This window comes from Periophthalmus magnuspinnatus, chromosome 10, assembly GCF_009829125.3.
Source record: "Periophthalmus magnuspinnatus isolate fPerMag1 chromosome 10, fPerMag1.2.pri, whole genome shotgun sequence".
NCBI classification, from domain to species: domain Eukaryota; kingdom Metazoa; phylum Chordata; class Actinopteri; order Gobiiformes; family Gobiidae; genus Periophthalmus; species Periophthalmus magnuspinnatus.
The window spans coordinates 30,248,540-30,263,194 of record NC_047135.1 but is presented as its reverse complement, the minus strand read 5'-3'; the positions used below and the strand labels follow the sequence as shown (position 1 = coordinate 30,263,194).

At 37.0% G+C, this 14,655-nt stretch overlaps 2 protein-coding genes across 2 annotated transcripts in view; both read right to left on the bottom strand.

Moving 5' to 3' along the window:
* The window catches only part of arl9 (ADP-ribosylation factor-like 9), a 151,567-nt gene that overhangs the window by 100,136 nt on the left and 36,776 nt on the right, over positions 1–14,655 (bottom strand). The gene's annotated exons all lie outside the window — the stretch shown is intronic.
* The window catches only part of gfra3 (GDNF family receptor alpha 3), a 67,213-nt gene that overhangs the window by 40,373 nt on the left and 12,185 nt on the right, over positions 1–14,655 (bottom strand). The window lies entirely within an intron of this gene.

Here is a 14,655-nt window from a genome sequence, read left to right as displayed (position 1 = left end):
TCAGGGATCATATCAGCAGTATTTTTATTTTAATAATATCACTTTGTATTTTAGTCCTCCTTGTTGCTATGTTACCCTCTTTGAGTCTTTTTAAACACTTGCACCAGTCTGGAAGCTGGACAGGTGACTTTTAATTTGACATATTATCATATCTAAAAAAAACAACAACTAAACTAAACAAGAATGCTCTGAACCAACAGTCAATTTAAAATAACATTTCAACTTTAGAGACTGAGCTACAAAAAGCACTCAAGGTACAATACAATAGCCGCTAGTGACATAATAGTACAGATCTAGGAGAACTCTCTGCTATATTCGTATTATTATGCATTTTTTTTTCAGAGTCATACAAAGTCATTTCCCATCAAAAAGCAGAGGTATAACGGTGGGGTCATGGGTAGAGGCTGCTTCACCTAAAGCGCTCTAGCATTACGCTCATTTCATTTGCACTGAAAGGCAAAACACAATAACACTGTTACAGCCTCCAGCAAAACAACAGACATCACCGAGGTTCCATCCTATGCCTTTATAATGGGCATGTGCTTTTAGCCTGCTCTGAAAGTCTCTAATTCTAACCTACACGTTTCCATATGGTGTGCATGATTCACATGGCTTTTTAACAACCTACATGGCCAGCGATAGGGGGCAACAGTGGCTTACCCATTAAAACAGTGGTGACGCAGTGTGTGGTGGTGGTGGTCGGAGGGGCTGATGGCGCAGATTGGCCGCCTTGCTTCTGTCAGTCTACCCCAGGGCAGCCATGGCGACAATCGTGTCTTACCACCGCCGAGTATGGAGCGGAGGAATAATGCAATGTAAAGCGCTTCGAGTGTCTTTAAAGGCGCTATTGATACGTTGCAGCAGATGTCATCAATATTCCATGTGGGTGTGATGCTAACTGTAGGCACTACTCTGTCTGAAGCTTTGTTAGACTTTAATCTAATCCAACACATTGTTTTTATTACATAGCAGCTTTTCCTAACACATTCCAAAAGTCACACATTTTAATTACCTTTTGAGCGCAAATCTATTAGGGTATTAGGCAGGGGATTTTTACAATGAGTTGTGTATTATAGATCCTCTTTCCCTGCACATATACATTTGCAGACTCATTTATTGCTGTGAAGTATGGCTATGTGCATGACTGACGCAGGTTTTTCTGTTGTTAAGGAGCAAAAGAAGCTAGTTTGGTTTCATTATTGGTCAAGTGGACATCACCTGACATCTATTATTCGCTACGAGTTATTTAGAAGAAGCAACAAACATGCGAACCCGTTGTTTTGGTCAATGAGCACTGTCAGACTTTGTAAGTTAATTTGTAAAGAGGTACAGTATTACAAATTCCCCATTAGGCCAATTCTAGCACTTCATCCTTCCCTTTGTGAGTTAAATATTATTACACACTTCACTTCAACACAAGTAGCATATGAAACTGGGCAGATGTCTGAGTCATTTGACAGCTTGTGTAAACTCGAGGCAGATCAGTTGACAGTGGCATTCATACTGCAAACATGAATGCAGCTGGAGTACTAGTTCATTACACTACCATTATGAAAGTTGCATAAAGCGGCAATATGTAACTTTTCTTGGGGAAGGGATCGCATTTATTTTATTAGATGTTTTGATTGTTAATACCTTGAAAACATGTGGGCTAGTCTCTTGATAGATCTGACCTCACCAGAAAAGTTACATGGTGCACATGCAGTATATGAATGTTATTTCACAATTCTCAGACCAATGTTATGATGATATTTAGTTTTGTCATTTGAGCTCTACATTGTTTCACCCTGCTCCTTGATGCTGTTTTTAGTACACTGTTGCTGGTACTAAAGTCCACAGAGCAATGCTGCTTATCCTGGTTCCTGAACTGGTTTTGACAGTTGGCACTGCAGAATTCTCTTACTAATCATGGTATTTATAGTACTGGTATAGTCTATAAGAACTTGGTCGCCTATTATACTTGTCTACAGAACCCAGAATCTAACCGAAAGCAATATGTGGTCTTGGTTTATAAGTTCTGGGATGTCTTAAATCATCGGTGGATGAAAAACCTTGCGCATCCCCAGTTCTCACCTCAAGACAAAAAGAAATTGCACACGATAAGGCCATGAAGAGAAGCAAAATGGAAGATTTTTTTTTTACAGTTTACATAAAATACGTAGGATTAGGGATGCTACTGGTATTGGTACTTTAAGCTACAGCATCAAAAACGGTATAGGAACTGAAAAAGCTGGATCGGTACATCCCTACACAAGATGTTTACAGACATTAATTATAGGGTTTGGTTATAGACTGATTTCAGTATTTGCCCCTGCCAAGTTGCCCATTACATTATTGTTGTTTTGATTCAATGCTTGTCCATATATAAACAGATGCTCGTAGTCCATAGCTGGTCCTTACAACTAGCACATGGAGAAGGTATCGTCATGTTGGATGCATTGTTGGATTGGATCATGGCATGAATGGAAGAGAGAAGCTGAGAAGACACTTTTATGGTTGGCCAACCATAAATACCACAAATGTACTGGGACTACCATCGCTTGGGCTTAAATTTCCTCACATGCAATTCCCATAATTGGTGGTGGAAGCAGCTGGAATGGCACAGTGTATTTTTTATGGGCGAGCTTGTGCAAAATGCTAATGCCTGGATGTCACAGATTAGTCTCAGTGACAACAGGAGAAACACGATAATGGAATTAGGGTGCCGACCAAACTATCTGGTTTTGTTCTACACAGAATCGCAAGCATGAGATTAGGCAGATTTATAGACATCGGAGCAAAAAGCCAGTGCTCCAGAGACACAAAGAAACAATCAGGAGGCCTTTGTTTCATAAATTAACACCTTATTCCAGCTCAGGTTACAAATCACAAGTCGGTTAGCCCTGCTATAGCACCACCAGTTTAGTTCTGTGTTTTGTCAAGTGGGTCCCATCTCCAGCAAAATCATCCTGCCATGACACACATCATATATAGTAGATATTTGATAACAAACTTAAATGTTTTTTTCTGAAGATTTGCAAAATTAGACATTATTCTATTCATAAAAAATTGTAAAAAAGTTGCCAAAAGACGTAACCTCTGAAACATTTCCAACATTCTGTGTAAAAAAAACAAACAAACTTGATACTTGTTACTGTAAAATTAAAATTAAAACAAATACATTTAGATATAAATTACATATTAACCAACCCAAATGTAATGGTATCTAAATCTACTGACCTCAGTGACATGACAAGGACCCCATTTTTGTGCAGAGGCTTACCATATCGAAAAGATATTTCTCTAAAAAAATGTTCCACCTTTTTTTTATGCAGTCATTGTTTTCATTTCATCAAACTTAAGGTCTCAGAGTCCTAGTTGGACTAGTGTCCAAATAAAATGTTTGTATTTTTACAGGTGACACAAATTACATGAAGCTACCAGTTTTCTACAAATGAAAGAAAAGCAATAGTATATATTCCATTTGATAATGATACGCACATCAGTCCCATATGTAGACATACACACATGGGCAGAAGTGTCTCCATCAAGCAGATTACATGGCGGATTGTTCACCCCCAGAGGTCATTCACCCTCACGGCCTGTTGAGCAACAAGCTGTTCAGCTAATCAGTGAAGAGGCTGCTCTCTCCAGGGACCACCATATGGTGACATCACACAGCCACACATCACTATAGGGCCCTGCATCACCAATGTGGGGGGCTTTGTGGGCACATCTGCCTCCACTCTGGAGGTCCATGGCTAACTGGATTGGAGTGATTTAAGTGATGTGGGGCAATGAACAACTGACAGGGGTTAGCCAAATGGAAATGTGAGAATAGAGGGAGATGTTTGGTGAGGATGTTTTTTCTTTTTTTGGTGCTTTATGGGAGTTGTCAATCACTGGTGGATCACAGTGTGTACTGATGTTAAAGAATTTTAAGTTGGAAACATTATGATTTTGAAAAAGTATTTCTTTCAAAATGAACAGGGTGTGGCTCAGGAGGCATTATTATTATTGTTGTATTGTCTTTATTTGGTTGAGACAGTGCAGGTGAATGAATTTAACTTGAGGATTGTAGCTGAACTTAATTCCGGTCGTCCTCCTGCAATCATAGAAACTGAGATCAAACCTGTTACACAAATGTCCACCAACCCAAAGGTTGGCATATCAATTCTCATTCCAACCAAGTACAGTTGTGTGTAGTGTGCCCTTAGGCCACACACTTCACCCACACTGCCTAGTATGAATGTAGTGTTTACGTGAGTGATTGGTGGTGAATGAATAATGACTACAGTGTATTGTGACATGCTTAAACAAACCTGTAAAGTGTATAATATTATTATTATAATTAGACTATATAACATTGTCTTTATATTTATCCAGAACACATTCATTTTTTTACACACGTCTTAAATGGTGTATTATCCCAAATTAATCATATTTAATAACATCAAGACAACATTTGATTGATACTGCAGAATTTGAAGGCAGAGGAAATTGTCCCTCAGCCCACTCACATAAAAGAGAGACATCCCTCGTATATCAAACTCATAAATTTTGTTGATGAGCACTGGCACCATGGCAGTCCAACTTCTGTTTCTGAAGCCTACAATATGCAAAGTGCAGGATTTGACTAAATAACACATCTTGGCACACTTGCAAGCAGCAGCTGTACTTCTTGGCTGTCACTATTCTTGTCTTTTATTTTCTATATTGAATCTCATGTAAAAATAAACAAAAGTGCAAAGGACTAGAGGTGTTGTTTAGGGATCTTGTAAATGTGAATGTGTCAAATTAGAAATAGCTGCATGAGATATCTTGACTTCAGGCTAGGAGTGGAAATGCACCTTTTGAATCTTTAAACTAGTATAGTGAGAACATTATATTGCTAATTAATTTATTGTTATTTTTTTTTTCAATCAGCTGCTCACTTTTCAATAAGAGACCATCACAGTGGCAACTTAATGCCAGATGCTCTTTCTGTTGCAACCTGCCTTTCACGGGAGAGGGCAACATGGGCAAATTGTCTTACCATTGTCTTACCATCGTCTTAACATCGTCTTACATCAGCCTCTGCCTCCAGTGGGAATCGTACTAGCAACTTCCTGCACTGAGAATGAGAAAGTATAGTCAAAGAGATCAAGGAGCGAGGGTTTAATATCCACCTTCTTTAATGGATGACCAAACCAGGATCAGTGAGAAACAAAAATGGGTCCATGGCACCAAACACAAGTCTATGAATCAGAATGTTCTTTGTTCACCATGACAACAGCCATGCAGTGTATATTACCCTGCAAACAAAGCTAATAAATTATCCATAGCTATAAATTCTAATGATGTTTTGTTATTCTTGACAAATATTGATCACATTGAGCCATAAGCCAACAATGTCCATGGCTTTGACAGGTGTTGACAGAGGAAACACATGACTGTATACAGCGTGCATGCATAAGTGATAGAGGTACACCGCAAACCCATGAAAAATAACAGGAAAGTAGTTTGGTAAAATTAGAATGATGGATGAACTTGAAACATAGCAGGAGATTAAGTAAATAATACATGTATATCAAGTTACAATACCTATAGTACATTTTGACCAGTCATCCATTCCAACCAGCAGACAGTTATTTATTTCATAAATAAATAAATCATGGATCATAGTTTCTTTTAAAGCAGACCTATTATGCAACCGTGTTATAGTTGTTTCCCCCTTCTCATTTACCCTCTCCAAGTTGTTTTTGGAGTGATTCGTGCATGTTTGAGCAATCTTTAATCGCTTATTTTCAAGACGCCATTTGCCGATCAATCCCCGTTTTTACAGCCACTGGCACACAGCCACTGCTCTGCACTTACTTCGTTATTCAGTTTTATTTTCTTAATCGATGATGCACATAGTATTCGGGAGCGTCGCATAGTCATTTTGGTACAAATTTTTTAAAATGTGCAAATTATAACAAAGATTCACGGGTGTCATAGATTATAGTTATATAACAGACACAAGCACAATACGACTAATTGTGTTTTCTCAAATTATTTGTTTTATTTATTGCATTATTTACAACTGTAGTACTTGTTATCTGTTTAATGTTTAACTAAGTGTTTGGAAATGTCTTTTAAAATGTTTCATGTTTAAATATCAGGCTTCTGAGGTCAAGTTGTCTGACACAAGTCATTGTTCAGGGGCTGTATCCTTCAACTGACTAATTATGCCACATTTATTTTTGCCCTCACAAATTAATGACTGTATAATGAGATGTTAGCTGATGTTAGCATGCTAAGTAGTTTGCAGCATTCACAATTTGTATTGTCTTAACGCTCGTGATGATGTCAAGTACTTTATACTCACAAACTGTATATGATTTCTACACAGCAAAGTAATAGAATACAGAAATAACACTAACAGTAACAATCTGCAAAGGAGTAAAATTATGTAAAAAAAAAACAACTTTCTTTTTCTTTAATAAATATAAAGATGTGTAAAGAATATAAAACATGATTATCACAATTAGTTTAGGGTATTGAGAGGAATACCTACTGTTCTGCATAGTAAAAAAAGAAAAGCATAAATCTAATAATAATAATAATAATAAATATGTTGATGTTACTGTACTATTATGAGTTATAATTACCACTGTATTGAGATTTATGTGTACAAAAAACTGTCATTTTGAAGATGACTGAACTTACTTAGGTTAAGATGACACCATTTAGGCTCAGAACAAAGGCAGTACTGAGAACATATGGAGCTAGTATAAATTCAGCCTCACTTCTACAACCTCAAGTATCCTGACCCCGGGGTGAAGACGTCTCCTAAACGTCATCTGACCACACCCTTCATCACAATGCCTTCTGCAGGGGTCTGAGCGCCAAAGATAACTTATTCAGTAAAGCCTACTAATACTGTTCTTTTGTGTCTGAGTCTCTCCAGGTTAAATTAAAGCTTTGTCAAATGCTATAAGTCTGTCAGAGCTGTACCTAATTAAAAGTCACAAATTCCATGCAGTCAAGTCTCCAGCTTGAGACCACATGACAGTTTTATAGATGATCAAAAATATATATATCAATAATGTAGAAACTCTTTTTATAAACCATCTTCTTCAGTCTTTAAAACCAACAGACTAATTCATGGTTTCCTATTGGACTTTACTGTTTTCATCTGTCAGCCTTTCAAAAAGATTTAATAATGTTATTGACTTACAATATTTAGCTGATTTTTATCAGCAGTTCACATTCATTTTGCAAAAATTGTTTGTCAGAAATGGGATGCTATACATTTTTTTCTACTTTTTAAAATTCAAAGCCTCATGCTGTCATTTGATTCAGTTCAACATCTTACAACAACAATGAGATCTGTTGGAACAATCTGACCCATTAAGACTTTCTCTTTTTTTATAGAGCACTATTCCATTGTCAAGGCACTCAAAGTGCTTTACATCAACAAACCACTCATCCATCCACACCGGGGGTTAAGTGCCTTGCCCAAGGACACAACAACAGCAATTCCGGCTCTGTGGGAGCTGGAATTGCACGGGGGGATCTGGTCGCTCAACCGATGATGTTTACGTCAAGAGGAATTTGAACCGCCAACCTTTAGAGCAAAGGGCAACCACTCTACCAACTGAGCTACTGTCACATCCCTTTTTCTTTCCTTTTTCTTTTAGTAAAATGATGGATTGTCATCAACAGTGTTATAATGGCAGGATTCAAACACGGTGTAACCAATGTGCTAGTAAAAATGTAGCAGTAGAATTAGTAGTATTTGTCCTGTTAGGGGCAATTCCTCTGAGGTCAAGTGTCCCATTCTTTAAGATGTCCTTTACTTCCACCTGAGGTCATCCATAATGTGCACAGGCTGAGCTGCAGCTGTGACCCCGATATGCATTCAGTGAATAATATAATCAAACAGTATTATTTCACTCAGTTAAACTAGGTACAACAAGAATATTCTGTTTGAAATGTATTTATATGAAATTTATAAAAGAACAACATGTGTTATGCTTAAATTTAATCAACAGTCCCTATACAACATAGTGATTTAGAATCCTTTACGTTGAATCTGTTCGCGGTAGACCACTGGGTTAAAAATACACAAGATGTAATTTGAAAGGGAAAATTTTATATCTGTTATGTCAAACCTTTGTCAATAATAGTATTAAAGTTGAACATAATCATGAGCAGAGTTTCATCACAACAGCAACAACTTTTACCAATATATCTGCAAAAAAGTGGGTTTTTTCATTGCTCCTAGAAAGAACATTAAAATGGCTTAAAATTCGCTAAATCTAAATTCTCTACAACCCCATTTGCTGTCAGTTTTCAACAGAAAATATCACACAGCATATTAGAGTCTGGGGCAATAGAACCAAATGGGTCACCTTGAGTTAAAAATGTAGTTTTTGACAGCCGTCACTCACTTTTTGTGCTAGAGGCTGAAATGTGTAAAGTTCTTTTAGTAATGGGGATTGTGGGTGACAAAATATATGATTTTGTGTTATAGACTGGCCATGCCCTAAAAATTTTGCTGTTTCTTTTATATTTGCTATAAAGAGACAAATGAATCTACTCTGTGTCTAGACACACCTCTCCCAAACATGCCACACCAGAAAAATGAACCTACAGTGGATATTGTTCTAACAATAGTTATGAAATATATTAAAAAAAATAAAAACATGCTGCTTTTACACATTTATTCTTGTAAGTCTGCATAACCTAATGGGAGTCTTTGGAAATGCATTACCTAAAAACAACAGACATACACACATTCATTGGTTTATGTAGATTTCCTGTTACTGATAATTACAACATATGGGACCTACAGAATTAAAGCATGTCTGTATTTTTGGTTTAATATTTGCGCTATATAAACTTGCATAAACTAATATCTTGCCTTCTGCACACCTCCATCGTTGACTCATCCATTTTAACATATAATATACCCAGAGTGCAAAAGTCTACACCTGGATGAGCCCAGTGTGAAGTCTCATTACCTGTGAGAAGTCTACATAATGTACATTCTACAGAGAGTCTCATGGTTTGTTGTGCCGGCTGAAATCAGGAAAAGAACATGGACTAAATTATATAATCATGTATTAGTCATACTATACATAATGGAGTACTACTTCTGAGTAAAGTATAGATCCAGTTCTGTAGCTCCTCCCATCTCTACCACTGAGGATAAAAGAATAGCCATGATTTCACAAGATCCAAAAGTCTTGCAGAAATACTCGAGACTATTACAATAAATTGAATTGCAAGCTGTTTTGTTGCAGAAGCCAACTAAAAATGAGATTAAAATACATAGACTAAGGTTCTTTGCCCCATTTCTGTGCAGCCAACGTGAATGTATTACTTTGTAAAAACAACTGAATAAAACTAAATTAAAAAAGCTATTTTTAACTCCTGCTCTCCACTAAGTCTTAAAGCACTAAAAGGCGTAAAAGGCTCATTTTAGATTCAACATATCAATAACAACACTAACTCTATGGTGCCACAATTGCAATTTAATAATCTGGTGACACACATTTATACTCACATCTGCACCTGTTTTCATGTTTTAAATGAACCTATGTACTTATTTGTTTTGTCTGTTTTTTGTTTGTACTTTTCTGTATTTGAACAGGGCACCCATGAAAAGGAGAGTCTAAGCGCTCTCTCTGGGATTTCCCTGTATAAATAAAGATAAGTAGAACAATTAAAATAAACAATTCCCACAACATAATACCTAATTGTGAGGTAAACACTGTGATTACATTGTACTGTGAGATCTGAATGTTGCATATCACATAAATCATACATGGAAAACCCCAAGGATTCAATTGCAGTGGACATTTGTACCCTTATCTTTTGTTAACCCCAACCCAGGACAAAGTGACTACTCGATTTCTTGTGGTGGTTGAGCGGATGAAACACAAGAAGTAAGTATTCATTAATGTACATTTCCTTATTTAAGCTCAAGAAGGAGAGAGAAGAAGAAAATGTATTAAATCCCACTCCTGTCTTCCATTAGAACATAAGTATAATTGCTTTGTTTAAGAGTCTATCGGCAAAAATGCAATACTGTGATACTATTACTGTGATCAAAGACTCTTGAGATTTTGCTCCTGCCCATTTTCACTGTAAAATAATGATGGTTACACATTGTAAATTGGCCATTACTACTAAATACTCAAAGTGACTCATAATCAGTCCCCATTTAGAAACAAACTCAGCTTCTGTCAGATGCCTCTAGCAATGGCATAGATGGGATTTCAATGAGAGAAAAAGGTATGTATGTGCAGTCAATACAGAAGTGTTTATCCTCATATTACAAAAGGGAATTATTCCATTTCTGTAGCAGCCAGTGATTTATTTAAGCCAACGTTGAGCTGACAGGTAACATTTGGGAAGAAATACGATTTGATTGTGTTGGATAAGATCAGACCAAATACTTATACAGACTCTGGTAGATGTGTGTGAAAAAAAAAAACCTCCCTCGGGGTCTATAGACACTGGTTGTGCTGAAGAGGAGATATGGATATTGACATAAATGGGCAGTTTCACTTCAAACAAATTCATAGACCTGCTCACATTTTGCATAAAAGAATCATTTTGACCTTTCCTATTGGGTAAGGAAAGTATGACCATTTCTCCAGTTAACCCTATAACACTTTTCTTAGATAAAATGCTTGTAATGTATTTATTGTACAGGTGATTTCATTCAAACACATCTTCAGACTCTGACAGAAATGGGTATAATAACTATGATTGTGCCTGGAGGGGACCTGTGTCTATACAAGCTTGAGATAACCATATATTGTCACCAAATTGTACAAAGACTTTCACGAGGACTCTCTTCACTTCTTTTATCACTTGCGTCTCTGCATTTCTCCTCACTCTCCTCTTCAAGCCCCTACCAATCTTTCACAACACACACCCTCCCCCTGATTTTCTTTTTTTTCTCTCGTTACCGTTTTATAGGCTTGTTAGTTCCACTTCAAATGCTAAATGACAAACAATCTAAAAGCAGTCAGCCGCTACCTTGTCGTGCTGGCGAGTCCAAAGCAAACAGGATATGAGCGGTAACAGGGGCATGGTGCCGCCCCCGCCCGCCTGCCATAAATCCTCATCTACGATTCAGACGCTCACACGCAAAATAATTCAGGGTTGTTTCTAGTGTGGACGTTGTGGACGTTGTCTTTGATCGCTCGCTGTGTACAGGGTCTCCACTCATTAATGCAGGGCCAAGCGTTTTATTTACACTGCTCTGTAGGAACAAATGAGTGAAGAAAAGCACGTTGAAGCGCTTTGACTAACCATGTTGAACAATGCTCGTTTCCTTCACCGATTTCATGTAATAAAGCCTAAATTATTTGGCATTTCCTTTCAACAAATGTTATCCATTAGCTAACAGGCAATGAAAATCACTCCAAACTTTGTTAAAAGAGGGGAAATTAAAAACTATGAATATCTTTGAAACTTTTGTTTGGAGGTGACATGTCTCCTTCAGGATTACATGAAAATATAAAGTTAAAACCATACTTCTGAATATTCTCCTTGGATATAGATAGGTTTTATGCCATACGGTGGAATATTAGAGCCAACGAAACAGCATTTCCATGGCGATAAGGAGCAGACCCTACTCTAAGCAAAATAAGAGCCAGGTTTGTGGAGATACAAGCCCACACACAGTAAGGCCGAATGATTTTGAATGTTTTTAGTCTACTTTTTGGTTAGAACATTATGTGTGGGTTTTTAATGAATGGCAATAACACTATGAATAACAGTTTATAAATAACTTTGTGAATAAACTGTAGGAACAGCCACATGTAGTGTTAATCCCAGACCTGCAAGGAGATGGTTTAGTGGCAGGTCAATGCAGAGAAGATAGCAGCTGAAAAGGACTCTATAGAAAACAAGTCAAGGAGCTCAGTCTGACAGAAACAATGTAAATCAGCTGATTACCCAGTTTGTCTTGCCTCCCACTGTTTTATGACGTCACAAAAGCATAGTCTAGTAGTATTGTTGCTCTGCTCTGTTGACCTCCGCTGGTGCAGTCTCATTAACAGGTTGTTCCCAGAGACCACCTTCACATTGGGCTGATCAATTTGTGATTGTGGTTTTCCTGACAAGCACTGGGATTGCAATTAGATTTGTGATTCATGTTTTCATTGGATTTCATTCTGTTCAAAGTTCACATTTTAAAAGTGTCTAGAAGAACTGACAAAAAGATTGATATATGAACTGACTTTGTACAGATCTAAACTACAGGGTTAGCACTTTTTTATGCAGAATAAGACAGCATATTAAATTGTATGTGGTGTAATTATGGTACTTCAGAAATGGCAGCCTTTGTGATTTGCTAATTGCATCACTTGACATGGTGATTTTAAGTCATATAACGATTGATTGTGCAGCCCCACCTTCACACACGGTACAAGTAAGGAGGTCAAGATTCTTCAGTTAATAAATCATCTTGATTATTTAGGTAAGGCACTCAAGGCGCTTTATATCAAGGGATTACACACACACACACACACACCCACACACACACACACACACACACACACACACACACACACACACATGTTCACACACCACTGTACACTGGGGGTGAGGTGGGTAAAGTGTCTTGCCCAAGGACATAATGACGCAATGGGTATCGAACTGCCAACCTTCAGATCAGAGAAGGAACACTCTACCAACTGAGCTACCATCATAAGAAAAATATAAGAACAGTAAGAAATCATACATTTTAATCTTTAATCCAAAAAGTATACCTAAATGTAAATTGTAATTTTTTATCTGCCTGTTTACGTTTTCAGAAAGTTTGATTTTATAGTTATTATAACCCCACATTTTTTTATCCTAGATTTGATTATAACACTACATTTTTATGACATTCTTTGTAAAAAGTAAATCACTCGATCAAGCATGACTAAACACTGAGCAATTGTATCTTTTTTATCACTAAACATCTCATTGATTTACTAGCTCATTATATTTGCCCATGAAAGAGGTCAAGAAGAAAAATGCTTGTATGATACACCTGTCCAGTTAAAACGAGTCATCTTACAAAGGAGCACAGTTGCTGCAATTCATGAATAAATTTAGTAGCAACAGTAGTAGTTTATAGTGATTCAACATCACAAAGTAAAAGTAGTAAAGTATTGTACTTAAGTACACATTTTAGGTTTCTGTACTTTACTTAAGTACATTTTACAGTGGATACTTTTTACTTTTACTTTACTACATTTGAGAGCATCTTTATTTTCTAATCTAATACATTTTTTTAACAGAACTGAAAAGTAAAAGTATTTTTTATTATTGTCTGAGACCTGCTGAAAAGGCTGAAAGGTTTATTTTTACACAAAATATACAAAGAAAAACAGCTCGGCAAAAACTATTGATTCAATTGTTTCTGTTGTACAAAATTTAGCACAAATCTGTATCAAAATCACTACAGTTGAAGCTTTATAAGATCTCAAACTTTTATTTTTTACTCTTTAAGTACATATTTAAATGGGTACTTTAATACTTTTTTTAAAGTAGATTTTTTTCATATGATACTTTTACTTCAGGATTTTTTGCTCTGGTATCTGTACTTCTTTCACCTTTGGTGGTCTGTCATTAAATTAGCAAGTTTAAAGCCTGTTATGGCTACAGTAGAAGTTCAACAATAGTGTGGTTAACAGAGTGAATACCGAAACCACATAAAACAAACATTATGTGGAGTAAACACAATACTGCAATTCTTCTTACTAGTAGAACAGCAAGTTTGTTTGTTTTTACTATTTAATCAACAAAGTTTTGCCTTCAGGAAGTAAACTTTTTTATGAATTTTGGTTTATTCTCTTTTTATATTTTTAGACAATTGGATTAAAAAATGTTCGATGTGCTTTAACACAAAGGTGAAAATATTGTAGATATATTTTATCATTTTGGTACTTCACAAACCCTCCTCACCTCACAGTGTGTCATAGGTTCAAATAAGGCCACTTGTTTGTACTTTGTCTCATTATTCTTTCCACCTTAACCATCAAAATCACTGGTCCGGCCATGAGTCAGGCGTGTTTCTCTCTAATTCTGTTTGTTGAGCTAAAATAAAGCCTGCTAATGTTACACTTCCTATGGAGAACACGTCTTATTGTTAATGTTTTACGCAGGAGAACCATCAAATCACAAGACTAGTCTATGGTCCGGCTATGAGTCAGGTGTAATTCTCGTCATTTAAAAAGGTTAAATGTAAAAACACAGCTGCACTTGAGGAAGTCATAAACTCCCCCATGCCCCCCCTCACCCCTCCTCCTCCTCCTCTTCTTCTTTCTCGCCATCTGCTTCAACCTGTTGGCTCTGGTCCGCCCTCGCTGTTATGTGACTCTGGCGCGTGTCAGAAGCGTGTTTATTTTCTATGGAGTGCAGTGAACAAACATGTGCCTTTGAGTCTGTCTCTCTGCAGAACTAATATTGACCAGCAGCAGGCGGGAGGTTGAATTAAGCAACAGTAGCAACAAAGACCCAGTGACATGCCTTATCACCTGCACCAATTACCCTGGGCCTGTCAGAGTGGCTGCAAACACACAAGGTGGAAAAATAAGGAAGGGGGCGAAAAGACAAATCATGCCATATGAGCTTACAGGATATGAGTTTCTATGTTTAGGTGGTGGTTGTTATGGATAAGATGAGGATTAGCTGCTA